Below are 6,722 nucleotides of genomic sequence, written 5' to 3' on the forward strand. Positions count from 1 at the left end.
TCAAATTTGTGTTTCTAAAATGTTTTGAGGGACCTCACCATACTGACGAGACAAAATTCTGTAGCTCTGGGTACAGAGATAAGGGTATACAATTACAAGGATTTGTGATAAGATACAAAACATAACAGACTAAACAAATCTAGTACAGGAAGAAGAGAGCCCTGCTCCGTAGTGCTTACAGTCTACACCTTGCCTCAACTTTAGATCACAGGGCCTTTAGTCAGCTCATCTTCTTTCTTAACTTAAGTTCATCTTAGGTCATGCAGAAAATAAATGGGTTAACATTGTATTGCTGGTGTCTCATTTTGCTTTCAAAGCCTCATTTGTTTCAAATGTAGACATCAAAGACTTTACCAATGCTCTGTTTGTAATTCTATATTATGCAATCTAAACAATTATCAGTTGTGTACTGAAGAGTTATTTCAATGAACACATGAGTATAGGTAAATTAACATCTAATTATGTATTTTTAAAATTAAACTGCATTCATGGACTCATATACATTGATTAGCTTTGTTTTTTATTGATACTATTAGATTATTGAATATTTTCTATTAAATTGAAGGTTTTTGGTTTACAGAGCAGTCACTGGATTTCCTCTTTTATTTTTATATGATAAATCTACATTAAGACTGCTTTGCTTGTCAGACACAAGTACCATCGATCTTATAATTTCAGTGCTATAGTTACTTGTAAAGTACAGAAAACAAAGGATACAGAAACATCTACTGCAAAATGAACGTACAGTAAATAATGAAAATATAATACATGCAATCATTTTATCAGAAATTAAACTCAGAGGAAAAAATAAATAAAGAACTGCCATATGGAACTGTTCATATTTTGTTGTCTTTCAAGGAAATATTTTCTACCAATATTTCACATACTCATAGAGAAATAACTCTAATCGTTCCTTAAGTGGGTTTAGTCTCATGTCGCCCTCCTTTTGAGCCTGCCCTAGTTATAAAATGTATTTATTATTTAATGTCCCTCTAAAGTTAAACCCTTTAATGTTTTAACTATGTTCATTTAAATATAAAAAAGTCTATAAATTATCCATAATACTTACAATGGAACGCTGAATGAAGTGCAGTTAAATATATTGCTTTCTGCCACTGAAATTCCTTGTATTATAGCTTAGTTGTCCAGCCCCTAACCTTGATAAGAACATCATGCCATTATTTAAAATGCTCTCTGCTTGAGTCAAGTGCAGACATCTTGAAGGGACATTATACACTAGATTTTTCTTTGCATAAATGTTTTGTAGATGATCCATTTATATAGCTCATACAATTTTGTTTTTTTAAATTTATAGTTTTGCTTATTTTTAAAGTGAAGGTCAAGTCTGGCTTACTCGTTAACAGTTTTAGACTGTCCATGTAAAATAAGCTTGATGTTCATTCATCAAATTCTTTACAAATCTTCGTAACATTTTAATTTTTACATTCTAAATAGCCTCCATTTTACCTCAATTGTCCGCCCGACATCTTGCCGCAATTGATTGACATTTTTTACCATATGTGATAGCCAATCCCTTTTTTACCCCCCCTCGGGGCGTTCTGCCCTTTTTTACCCACGTCATTATTAACTATTGCGCATGCGTGTAATCCCGGCAAGCGTCATCGACTTCATGCTTGTGCATGATATGCGCATGCGTATTATGCTCTATGTTTCGTTTCGATACATTGAGTCTCTCACTACTATTAAGCACAAGAGAAAAAAGGAACGAAAATTATATTGTCCATTCTACTAATCGAAATGGGTAAATATTATGGCACCGGACGCAAAATAATCTTTAGATGTGCTTAAAATTTGTACGCATGTGCAATTGTGGTTAAAATACACATGCACATTTTACATCTGCTGTTGTGCACGAGCTTGAAAGTGACGTGGTGAGCTTGTTGAAATGTTCGCTACGTCACTAGTGCCGAAGAAGGAAGTAGAGCAGGGGAGGAGTCAATATATGAAACAGAGGTATAATATATATCTCTTTTATTACAAAATAAATTACTTTTTATAAAAATTAGGTTAGCGACTTTAATAGTTATATGATCATGTTTAAATGGGTGCAGTGCATTTACTTAAAATTGACCTTTACTTTATATAACATTGCTCTGATTTTCAGACTCCTAACCAAGCCCCAAAGTTTTAGGAGAATACTGACGTATAGTTACTCCTGCTTGCTTCTGTTTGTGTAAAGGGTCTTTTCATATGCAAAGGAAGGGGGAGGGGGGAGTGTCTGCTATTTTCCACTTGCAGTGGGTGTTCCAGTAACATTTTAAAAAGAGCTAAACTGGAAGCTTCTAAGTAAGTTTTGATAAGGTTTTATACTGGATTTTTATATCAGTATCTGTGCATATTCTTTATAGTAGTGTCTATTACATGCAGTTATTTGAAAATTGGTGTATACTGTCCCTTTAAATAATGAAGTGCTGTGTGAATTTTATTAAACGATTGTCATAGACAAATACAATACTGGAGAAACTGGAGAGGTTGGATAGGCTGTGAGTGAATTTTTATCATTTTAATATTCTCAATGTACCTGAAAGTTTAGATTATCTGTGGCTCTTTATATGAGATTAAAGATCCACAAAATTCTTTATGGCTGTCAGTCACAGCTTATTTGGCTGTTATACATCAGTCTAGTATCACATCAATGCAATATGTCTTATGTGTCCTAAAAAAGTTATTTTTCAATGTGCTCTGATTTTATATGTGTTACTTTTGCCCCTTATTTTTGTGTTACCTTCACCTTTCATTATACTAATATTTAAAGGGACATTCCAGTCAAAATTTAAATGCACATAGATGAATTACATTTTTGAATAGAAACATATTTGCAATATACATGTATTTTCAAAAATGCTTCTAGTAAAAGTTATCACTGTTTTAGTGTTAGCATTTTACTCTGCAAGTGCATGTGAAGCATAGCTAGATAATCTCAGTGCACCAGTATTTTATATACTACAGCTGCTCAAAGAGCCAGAGGGGCATGTATCATGTCAGCAATTAAATGGAGTCATTACTAGATGGTACAAGCACCTTAGACTCTCTGAACAAGTGCTGGTGCACGGAGCATACTTAAAGGGACAGTCAACACTTGCAGTAACATTATGCGATATTGAAAAATAAAAAACAAAGATCCGCATGCAGCATAGCCCTTTTGCTTTGCCTACTTGCTTCTTGTACTAATCACCGTCGATAACTTCTCTAATACCAGGTAAATATGGCAGCCGAACTCCCCCCACCGTTACGTAGCTACCTTCTTCTTCAAATGATCAGCAAATCAGAATCCAATCCTCGGTCAGAAATTGCACGCGCAATATCGCATAATATTACTGCAAGTGTTGACTGTCCCTTTCAATACACTCTTGAAACAGCTATAGTTTTTTTTTAGAAGCATTTTTGCTAATACATGTACATTACAAAAATGCTTTAATTCAAAACTCAAATGCATCCATGTGGATTACAATTCTGGCTGGAATGTCCCTTTAAGATTTAATTATAAAGATGAGTCCTGATATCATAACAAAAATAATATCTAAAAAAAAAAAATTAAAAAATTAAAAAAGATCTATGTATATTAAAGGGGCATGCAAGCCAAAATTAAACTTTTATTATGTTTTTATTTGTTATTCATATTTCACATTCCATTGTTTTTTACATACAGAAAAATTTAATTTTTGTTGTAAATATATATATATATATATATATATATATATATATATATATATATATATATATATATATATATATATATACTATACCTGTATATCTATTCCTATAGATATATAGATATATATATCTACTGTATTTATAGAAATATATTTAATAATAAACAGTACATTGTTTTCTATGTGAAGAATAAAGGAATGTAAAATATGCGTATCAAGCTTTGCGTTTTCCATTTTAGGTCTAATGTGGTATCGGGTAAGCACACATGAATAATTGCTACCCTCAATGCCCGTTATTGAAATATTACATATCAAATATTAAAAAATATTGATAAAATGATTACAAATTATACATACTCTAAAAAATGCTAAATAATCCATAGAATATATACAGGTATACCCCGCTCATACAGCGGGTTAGGGACTGGAGCCCCGCTGTAAAGTGAAAACCGCCTTAAAGTGAGTCAAGGCATTTTTCACTTGTTTTTCACTTGTCAGTGTGTTTAAAAGCTTAAAAACATGTTTGAAATAACATATATAGGTGTGCAATAGTGCTAAGTTTAGTTTAACACTAGCACAACACAGTACTGTATTCAGTTATGCAGACAGTAGAAAGGGATACTGTATACAGGTACTGTACAGTACAACATGCAGTACAATACAGTAGTATGTGCTGTATTGCTTACCTTTGCTTATGATTCATCATCTGAGTCTTCAATGCACATCAGTTTTGAAGGTGGAGAACTTGACAAAGATTCATCAGGTCTTGATGTTGAAGGTGATGATGATGGCTGTGGGACTTTATTAAAATATGATAGCAAAGAGGTTTGCTTCATGGACTGACGCTTCCTTTCTCGAAGTATTTCTTTATAACATAAAATTCCATTTGACACAATTTTATTAACTGAAGAACTTCTTCCAAATTTCCCATCAATCTGCTCCAAACCTGCCAATCCCTTTTCAATTAAACTGACATATTCCTCCAATTCTTTTGTTGGCATTTCCCTAATGCAAACTGGGTCTTCATCAGTAGAACCATCAGTTTCAAGAAACAGTCTTCTTTGCTCTTCAATCATAATCAAATCTTCATCTGTCAATGGCTGCTCATGAGATGCAAGTAATTCTGTAACATCTTCAGGCTCCACTTCTAGTTCCAGTTGTCTAGCCATGTCCACAACGCTAGCATTGACTTCCTCTACCGTCTCAAAGCCGGGAACATCATCCATAAAGGTGGGGATTTACTTTTTCCACACACGTCTCAATGCTGATTCTGAAACTTCATTCCAGGAATCTCTAATTGCTTTAATAATATCTAGAATTGTAAATCCTTTCCAGAAGGCTTTTAATTTGTTCTGTGTAGCACCATCAGATGCATCGCTATCTAAGGCAGTTATAGCAGCAGTAAATGTCTTCTTCAAATAATATTCTTTGAATGTTGCAATCACTCCCTGATCCATAGGCTGAAGAATAAATGTGGTGTTTGCAGGCAAGAAAACAACTTGAATCTCATTGTACATTTCCAATAAAGCTTGTGGGTGAGAAGGTGTATTGTCAGTAAGCATTAAAATTTTAAAAGGAATTTTTTTTTCCTTCCAGTAGGCTTCAACTGTGGGTTTAAAATAATCTGTAAACCATGTTGTAAATAGACTTGCAGTCATTCAGGCTTTAGTGTTTGATTTGTAGTAAACTGGCAGGCTATATTTAGCATAGTTTTTCAGGACCCTAGGATTCTCAGAATAGTAGATCATCATAGGCTTCAGCTTAAAATCAACTGCTGCATTAGCACCTAAAAGCAGTGTTAGTCGATCCTTTGCAGCTTTGAATCCTGGCATTAACTTTTCCTCCTTTGCAATGAATGTCCTAGATGGCATTTTTTTCCAGAAAAGGCCGGTTTCATCAACATTAAATATTTGCTGTGTGGTTTAACCACCATCTTCTATAATTTTAGCCAGCTCTTCTGGAAAAGCCTCTGCAGATTCAACATCTGCACTAGCTGCTTCCCCTTGCACTTTAATGTTATGCAGATGACTTCTTTCCTTAAACCTGTTAAACCAACCTCTGCTAGCTTCAGAATTTTCATCTTTAGCACTCTCACCTCTTTCAGCTTTTATTGCATTAAACAAGGATAGTGCCTTGCTTGGGATAATGGCTTGGCTTAAAGGCCCATTGTGGCTGGTTTGCTTTTCTTTCCAAACAAATAGCAGCTTCTCCATTTCAGCAATAAGGTTGTCTATCTTGCAAATCACTTTTGTGTACTGGAGTAGCACTGTTTACTTCTTTTAAGTATTTTTCTTTAGCGTTCACCACTGTGCTAACTGTTTGGCGAGCCAAACCTAACTTGCGGTCTATATCTGAGTTTGGCATGCCTTGCTCACTCATCTTTATCATTTCCAACTTTTGATTCAATGTAAGAAGCTTACGGATCCTCTTTTTTTCATCACCCAGAGCCAGGGCCATTGTAGAAATGTAGAAATAAAATAACAAAGACTAAAATACAAAACAGAGATGATACTGGGAGTGAATTTTGAAATTATGAAAAAAAAACATATGAAAAAAACAAAAGGTTGTCTGCTCCTATTGCAATGATTGGTTTTACCTTTGTGCTTAACTTGAATATTACAGGTAAGTATCTCATATGCCTCCTTCATCTCATATGTCTATACCATACCATAAACCATAACCTAATGTACTCTACCTGTACTGTATGCCAGATCCTTATTTTATGTGGAGATCTAACACCATGCCATACAGTACTGTACAGTATGTTTTATGGAATGGTATATGAGATGAAGGAGGCATATGAAATGCTTACCTGTACTATTCAAGGTAAGCACAAAGGTATTATAACAATAATACTGTATACAGTACAGTACATACATTATACAGTAACACTGCATATACTGGTACTTGTACTGTACTGTGTGTACGGTACAATTATGGACTTACCAAATTATCCTGTACTGTACCTTTAATGGCCAAAAAATACTGTAATGCTTATAAAGAACTTGTGTGTACGGTACAATTATGGACTTACCAAATTATCCTGTA

The 6,722-nt window shown here is 34.0% G+C and overlaps 1 pseudogene; it reads right to left on the reverse strand.

The window, feature by feature from the left end:
* Positions 1-4,366: 4,366 nt before the first annotated feature.
* On the reverse strand, positions 4,367-6,131 carry LOC128657346 (tigger transposable element-derived protein 1-like; annotated as a pseudogene).
* Positions 6,132-6,722: the final 591 nt, after the last annotated feature.

This window comes from Bombina bombina, chromosome 4 (assembly GCF_027579735.1).
Source record: "Bombina bombina isolate aBomBom1 chromosome 4, aBomBom1.pri, whole genome shotgun sequence".
Lineage (NCBI taxonomy): Eukaryota > Metazoa > Chordata > Amphibia > Anura > Bombinatoridae > Bombina > Bombina bombina.